General features: G+C 39.8%; 1 pseudogene; it reads left to right on the forward strand.

Moving 5' to 3' along the window:
• The first annotated feature begins 5,035 nt into the window (after positions 1-5,035).
• Positions 5,036-7,543, forward strand: LOC101722696 (mitogen-activated protein kinase 6 pseudogene; annotated as a pseudogene).
• The last annotated feature ends 1,191 nt before the right edge of the window (positions 7,544-8,734 follow it).

Raw genomic sequence — 8,734 nt, forward strand, 5'->3', positions numbered from 1 at the left:
TGGAAATAAGGAAAGGTGAAACAAGAAAATAAGAGCTGTGTATGGATGTAAATGTGTGCTTTTGGCTAGAAATATGAGATTAAAATCTCTTCTAATATAGAATAATGGTTTTTGTGTTGGGGAAGGGGAAAGCTACTACATCCTTTTACAGAAATCAGATTCCATAATGTAGACAGGTATCAACAAAATAAATCTTCTTTTAACTCTTTTTTATAAAGCAGTATTGATGGGGTCAGATAAAAGTCACTTCAGGTTCTATAAACTCTAAAAAGATTTCCATTACAACCATCCAGGGACTTCTTTGTCCTTAGATTTTGCCAAGCATGTGGATTTAATGAGTGATGTATAATTCTCTATATGCTGAATTTTACATGTTCTATGATTAGCAAAAATTGTATGTGTATTCACTGATAATTTCACTGTATGATTCACATTTTATTATGTTTTCAGAGGAACTATTTACTCTTTCAAGAGAAATAGAAATATAGCTTATAGCCTTATAGTCAGTGATAGTCTCAATTGACAAATTTTGCAACGGGAATTTTTAAAGGAAAAATTCAGGGACAAACTAATTACATGTATAAATATACATGAATAATATTACTACACATAATATATTGATAGTTATGCATAGGCATATATGTAGTCTAAGAGTTTGTATATTTATTCAATATATGAATTTAAATAATTCTATGAAGAATTCTGTTCAAATTGTGACATTTACTCTTCAACTTTCATTTTCTTGTCTAGCATTAATTAACGACAATCCAAAAAAGTTAAAAAAATTCAGTTGATGAGCATAGTGACCTTCTAATTTATTTTTACTCAAATATTCAAGTATTATTAAATTCATTCTACTCCATGTTTATAAAGGAAGAATTTGTAAAGAATTCCCCCTTTGTATGTTCAAGTTTTCAACTTATTAAGAAAAAAGTTCACAGTAAGGAAAATGATAGTCCGAATTAGCATTTTGTTAATAGATTAAGGTAATATTTGTGTAATGGTGGAATTCCTTTGTGTAGATATATTTCCTAGTACTGAGCTCCTGAATTAAACATGCTTAATAAGCAAAGCTGGAAAACACTATCTTTTCTTGGTGAGTGATCAGCAAAATTAAAGAATTTTTTTTCTCTTGCCAGGCCCATTTCCAAGAAGGAAGAAGAAGAAAGAGCTATGCTACCTACAGGTATGAGTTGATGACTAGTCTAAGCTGTAGGAAAACCTTATCCACTTAGGGACCTCTGGAACTTCCCCATAGCCTCAGAGCTGCTTATGCTCAGTGTGGTAAACATTCAACACTGCATCTTCACCCTAACATATTGGAATAAAAAAAGGAGAGCAAGCAATTTCAAGTTTACTATCCAGAATTTAAATATGTCATTTTGTTCACTCTTTTTTTGTTGTTGTTAAATTCCTTTATTGGTACATTTTAGGTATACAACACAGTTATATTTCTCATTGGGAATTGTACCTTTACATAACGCATCTTGGTTCCTATTTTTCCCCATTCCTAGACCTCCCTTCACCCCCTCCACCCTTCCCTATTTACAATGACGCTATTTCCATTTTTTCAATTTCTCAGCATTTTTCCTTTCCCTTCTTTCCTTTCCCCTGCCCCTCCCACTACCATTACCCTTTTGGACCTTTTCTTCCTATTTTACATTATCAATTATTCATTCTAATCATTGGTGCATTTTAGGTATACAATATAATGACATTCATCATTGGAAATTTGCACCTTTACATAATCTCTCTTGGTTCTTATTATTCACCCTTGCCCAGCCCTCCCTTCAACCCCTCCACTCCTCCCTATTTACAAAGATTTTCTTCCTATTTTTCCATTTTCTCATATTAATCCCATTCCCTTCTATCCTTTCCCCTAGCTCTCCCACTTCCTTCCCCTTTGCCCCTTTTCTTCCTATTTCACATTACCTATTATACATTTAGTCCTTATTTACACTTTCAGTTTCTCACACCAGAGAAACTATTCAGTATTTATACATGTGTGTCCTATTTATTTCACTTAAGAGTATGGCCTCAATGTGCATCCACTTAGCTATAAATGTCTCTAATTTCTCATTCTTTATGGCTGAGTAGTACTCCATTTTATAAAAAAACCACATTTTCTTTATCCAGTCTCCAGTTGATGGGCATTTGGGCTGTTTCCAAGTTTTAGCTATCACAAACTGTGCTGCTATGAACATGGGTGTACATTTATCGCTGTGGTATGATGCTTTTAATTCTTTGGGGAAGATCCCCAGCAGTGGAATAGCAGGGTCAAGTGGGACTTCCAGTCCTAGTTCTTTGAGATATCTCCATACTGATTTCCACAGTGGTTGCACCAGTCTACACTCCCACCAGCAGTGGAGCAGGGTTCCTCTTTCCCCACAGCCCCACCAGCATTTGTTATTGGTTGATTTCATGATAGCAACCATTCTTTCTGGAGTGAGGTGGAATCTCAGCGTTGTTTTCATTTGCATCTCTCAAATGACCAGTGATGTTGAACATTTTTCCATGTATTCATTTGCTATTTCTATTTCTTTGTCTGAGAAATATCTGTTCATTTCAGATGCCCACTTTCAGATTGGGTCTTTAAATTTGAGAGGTCTGATCTTTTTAAGTTCTTTATGGATTCGAGATAGTAGATTTTTACTACTGTGATAAAAACACCATGGTACTGGCAAAGAAACAGACCTGAGGACCAGTGGAACAGATTAGAAGATGCAGAAATGCCAGACACACTCAGCCATCTCATGTTTAATAAAGGAGCCAAACACCCTCACTGGAAGAAAGATAGCCTCCTTAATAAATGGTGCTGGAAAAATTGGGCTTCAACTTACCAAAGATTAAAACTAGACCTGTATCTCTCACCATGCACTAAACTAAAATCAAAATGGATTAAAGATCTAAATATTAAAATAGAAACTCTGAACGAGTTGGAACAGAGATTAGGCAGAACTCTTGAAGACATCGGTGGTGTAGGAAAAGATTTTATGAACAAAACCTCAGTTGCCTGTGAACTAGCACAAACAATCAACAAGTGGGATCTCTTCTTATTAAAAAGCTTCTGCACAGCAAGAGAAACCACCAGCAGTGTGAAGAGACAACCCACAATGTGGGAAAAAAATCTTCACTTGCTCTTGTTCACTCTTTTTGTTACCAATTATTCACATGATCGCAAATAGCTATAAAGCAGGCTGAGTGGACTTTTCAGTTTATGTCATGAGAATCAATCAATAAAATTTAGTTCTATGTACAATTGTAATTTAGACAAATTGTTATTCTTCTATGTTTTATTTTGTACACATGAAAGATTTTTAGACAAGAGTACACTTCCTGTAATCTTTAAAGTTACAAAGTCCGTATTTCAAGTTCAGGTGGCAAAAGATGCCACATTTCTTTAATGATTATCATTTAACACATAGTGAGGCATTGAATATGCAAGGACATCCTAACAACAGCAGCAGAACCTATTTAACTTCAGATAAAGACAGTTGGAAGAGAGATTTCTTCAATCATGCAGAATACATACAATTCTACTCTACAAGTAATAAGAAATTATGATATGTGTTTAATGTCTAAGATTCCAAACACTCTGTAGTATTTCTTCTAGTCTATCTTCAGTTCCTTTCCTTTTGTCTGCTCCCGAAATGTTGGTGTTCTCCAAAGCTTCCAGCATCAGCTCACTTCTCTTAACTCCATATCTACTTCTTTCTTGAAAGGTCTTCCATTTTCCTGTTATTAGTTACCACCTATATATTGATAAAATGTGATGCCTCATAAAAATTTGAAAAGTGAACCAGTCAAATTTGTTTCCAATGATGAAAAGAGGAAATTGTGCATGGTCAGAATGTTTGTGATTATGTGAATATTTGGTCTTTATTAATTACAGAAATATTAGACAACTATGAATCTATACCAATCTTAATTTTTTACCCATTTTTATATACCCGCTAATATACCTAAGCTCAGTTCATTTAACATCTCATGTAAATTTGATAATAACTCTAAAGATATGTTTTTAAAATTATCATTCAAATTTTACAAATAGAGGTATTAAGGCATAAGAATAGGAGTTATCTATGTTACCTGCTTGGAAACTGGAAACGCCTCAATTTCAAATGACATAACAAAATTCCACAGCCCATATTCTGTAGTGCAACCTGTATGTTATTGCCTCCAACTGCCTAAGGCCCTTTGTCATCTGTCATTTCTACCATATCAACAGACTCTGTCTTGTTCTTTACATCATATGTGGTCAATTCATTTTAATGGTTATCCATGAATTATAAGAAAATTCATTCCTCAAAAGTTTGACCTTTCCAAGGATAATCAACATTTCCAACTCTGTTTTTGACAAGTTCATACCTTATAAAAACCAATGACAAAACAAACTAAAGAAATCAGGCAAATGCATGGAAATTAAATAATACACACTTGGATAATCCATGGGTCACAGAAGACATCAAGAAAAAATAAGATAGCTCCTAGAATTAATAATGCCAGAACAACATACCAGAAACTTATGGAACACAATGAAAGAATTTCTAAGAGGGAAATTTATGGCTGTGAATATCAATATCAGAAAAACAGAATGAGACAAAATAAATAAATTAATGACATTGTTTAAATTTCTAGAAAACCAAGAACAATCTAATTCAAAGTTAGTACAAGTAAGAAAATTTAAAATATCAGAGCAGAAATGTATTAAATTGAGACTAAGGAGGCCCCGCCCTCCCTCGCTTCCAGGCTGTAGAAATTCCTGCTCAGGCTGGCCGGGGCGGGGCCCGTGGGGTGAGCCTGTGACCTTGGGGGCGTGGCCTGTGCAGCCCCTCCCTCCCTTGCCCTCTCTCTCTACAGTAGGGCTTTGTGAGCTTTCAACCCACAGGGGACTTGGTGGGCCTGGTTGGCACAGGCGATGAATATCAGGAAACCATCGTGCTGAGCACAGTGATCTCTCTCCTTCCTCTTTGAGAGCTCTTTCCTTTTGATGCCAGTTTTCTCTCCTGTTTACACAAGTTTACTAATTGGAAAGGAAAAAGCAATAGTGAGGGTTTCACAATGGCAGAGAAATTCGAAAGTCTTGTGAACACGCATGGTTTTGATCTGGGCTCTCGATACATGGACTTAAAACCATTGGGCTGTGGAGGCAATGGCTTGGTCTTTTCTGCTGTAGACAATGGCTGCGACAAAAGAGTAGCCATCAAGAAGACTATCCTCACCAATTGCCAGAGTGTCGAACATGCTGTCCGGGAAATCAAGATCATCCGACAGCTGGACCACGACAACAGAGTGAAGGTGTTTGAGATCCTGGGCCCCAGCGGCAGCTGGGTGGCAGACGACGTGGGCTCACTGACGGAGCTGAGCAGCATGTACATTGTGCAGGAGTACGTGGAGGCAGACCTGGCCAGCGTGCGGGAGCAGGGGCTCCTGCTGGAGGAGCACGCTCGGCTGTTCATGTACCAGCTGCAGCGCGGCCTCAAGTACATCCACTCGGCCAGGGACCTCAAGCCGGGCAATCTCTTCATCAACATGGAGGACCTGATGCTGAAGATGGGGGACTTCGGGCTCACCTGGATCATGGACCCACATTACTCCCACAAGGGTCATCTTTCTGAAGGACTGGTCACTAAATGGTACAGATCACCACGTCTCTTGCTGTCCCCTAATAACTACATGAAAGCCGTTGACATGCGGGCTGTGGGCTGCATCTTTGCGGAAATGCTGACTGGGAAAATCCTCTTTGCAGGTGCGCACGAGCTGGAGCAGATGCAGCTGATCCTGGAGTCCATCCCAGTCGTGCACGAGGAGGACCGGCAGGAGCTGCTGAGTATCATCCCCGTCTACATCAGGAGTGACATGACCGAGCCGCACTGGCCCCTGACACAGCTGCTGCCGGGGATCGGCTGAGAAGCGCTGGACTTCCTGGAGCAGATCCTGATCTTCAGCCCCATGGACCGGCTGACGGCAGAGGAGGCCCTGTCCCACCCGTACATGAGCATGTATGCCTTCCCCACTGATGAGCCCGTCTCCAGTCAGCCATTCCACATCAAGGACGAAGTTGACGACATTCTGCTCTTGGACGAGACGCACAGCCACATTTACAAATGGGAGAGGTACCATGATTGTCAGTTTTCAGAGCATGATTGGCCCATACACCACAACTTCGATATCGACGAGGTGCAGCTTGACCCCAGAGCCCTATCTGATGTCACCAATGAGGAAGAAGGACAGGTGGATCCTCGGGAGTACTTGGACAGAGACCCAGAGAAGTACCTGGAAGACCCTGTTTTCGATGCCAGTTACTCTGTTGAGCCTTGCTGGCAGTCCCTGGATCACCACGAGAACAAGTACCGTGAGCTGGAGTGCGGCCACACCTATAACTACGAAGCACGGTCAACATCTTAGATAGCTTTGTCTGGAGGGAGAGTGAGGCGAACCATTACTATGAGCTCAAACTTATCATAGATCATTCCAACTGGAAGGAGCAGAGCAGAGAGAAACCCGATAAGAAGAGCAAGTCCAAGTGCGAGAGGAACAGGTTAGTGAAGGCCCAGATAGCGCTAGAGGAGGCATCCCAGCAGCTGGCCAAGAAGGAGGGGGAAAAGAATCAGGGCTTTGATTTCGATTCCTTTATTGAGGGAACTATTCAGCTCAGTTCACAGCACGAGCCGGATGATGTTGTGGACAAACTGAATGACTTGAATAGTTTTGTGTCCCAGCTAGAGCTGAGGGGCCTGATCTCCAAGTCAGTGAGCCGGGAGAAGCAGGAGAAGGGCATAGCCAACCTGGCCCAGCTTGGAGGAGCTGCACCAGTCGTCCTGGGACAGCCAGTTCGGGGGTGGCGGGGAGGAGCGGTTCCTCATCGACCAGTTCTGCTGCGAGGTCAGGAAGGACGAGCAGGTGGAGAAGGAGCACACATACACCAGTTACTTGGACAGGTTCTTCAGCAGGAGGGAGGAGGCTGAGCTGCTGGAAGCTGAGCCAGGCGAGGACGGGACTCCGGTGGAGAGGGGCAGCCGGGAGGGCTTTCTGAACCACAGCGGGGAGCTGCTGCTGAACAAGGAGCTCTAGTGCATGGGCCTCCCGCAGCTGCCGCGGAAGACCTACAGCAGCATCCTGAGACATCTGAACTAAACACTCAGCGGATGTTTCTGTGTTCTTCATCAAATGCGTCTTGTCTTTATTATTCCTAGTGTTTAAGTCATTTTTTCACTTGAATCAGATGGTGTCCTTTAGTAAGGATTTTATCAGTTCTCGGTTTTAAAAATCCGGATTTTTTTTTTCTACATGTGAGATCATTTTCATTTTACCTGGCATGTCGTTTGCACACAAAAAAGAATCGAGCAAATAAGGCAATGTAGGAAGAGACAAAAGAAATGCACTAAGACCAGTAAACACATTCTCTCCTAGAACAGTGATCTGTTTTCCAGGAAACAAACTCTTGCCTTGAAACTTACACAGTGAGACTGTACAGAACTGCATGGAAATATCTATTTTTTTCCTAAAACATTTTTCATTCATTAGTATTTTCAAGTTTTTTATACTGTACACAATTCTTAAAACACTTGATGCCAGCAGCAACTGAAAATGAGTTCTGGAATTGGTACACATGTGTTATCTACCTCAAGGTAGCTGACATATGTGGCAAATCCCACAGCCCATAGTGCTACACGGTGTGACCTGTGTTCATCCAAGCCCACGGTAGGGATTGTGTGTCCTCACATTGTCGTCTGTACGCACCCTGGTGTTCATTCCTTACGGTGAAGTGTTGATACATCATATCTTATTTATTTTAGCAAAGCAGTATATTTTCTGTATTTAATGATAAAAGTTAACTTAGTTTTAAAAAATTTATTTGCAACTACACTTTATGCATTCGGCACTATGGTTTGTTGCCTCCCTAGCTGAAGTCCCATCAGCGTTGCCCAAGGCTGTCTCCACATACTGAAGTGTTCATTTGAAATAAAGTACTCACTGTGTATAAGAATTTGTATTTTGGAGGTGATTGATCTATCTACAAAGAAAAATTAGGAATTACTTCATTATAAAATGCTCCTAGAAGTCTTTATTGTGTTTATTTTTTAAAAAGCTGTAATGTTAGACTCGTGTGCATGGAAGTAGTTAGGGTACATCATTATTGTAGTTTAACAGTGTACATGGTAATACACTTTCTGTTCTCACTGTACATTTTTACCAAATGATCTGCTCCTGTCCTAGGCAAGCATGAATAAAGTCAGGTTCAGCATAGCATGTGGCATCGCAGTCTCTTAGCATTTGTTTCATCTGTTTTATTTTCCTGAATACTGTCAGTATCCTTGGCTTAAAAAAAAAAAAAAACCTGCCCAGTAAAAAAAATAAAAATAAAAAATAAAATAAATTGAGACTAAAATAACAATTCAGAGATCAATGAATTGAATAGCTGGTTGTTTGAAAGAATAAACAAAATAGAAAAACCCTTAGACAAACTTAGCAAAAATGGAAATAAAAGACCTGGATCAATTCAATTAGAAATGAAAAAGGTGAAATCACAACAAAAACTGCTGAAATGCATAAGATTATTAGCAACTACTTTCCAAAACAGTGCATCAAAAAATTGGAAAACTCAGAAGAAATTGATAGATTCTGAGATACACGTTAATTACCAGAATGGAACCAAGAAGATACACAAACTCTGAACAATCTAGTAACAGCCAATAAAATTGAAGTACTAATAGAAGTCTACCAACTAAGA

The sequence above is a fragment of the Heterocephalus glaber genome, unplaced genomic scaffold, assembly GCF_053883595.1.
Source record: "Heterocephalus glaber isolate CG9 unplaced genomic scaffold, H.glaber_assembly_v1.0 deba00001586, whole genome shotgun sequence".
In the NCBI taxonomy this organism is placed as follows: domain Eukaryota; kingdom Metazoa; phylum Chordata; class Mammalia; order Rodentia; family Bathyergidae; genus Heterocephalus; species Heterocephalus glaber.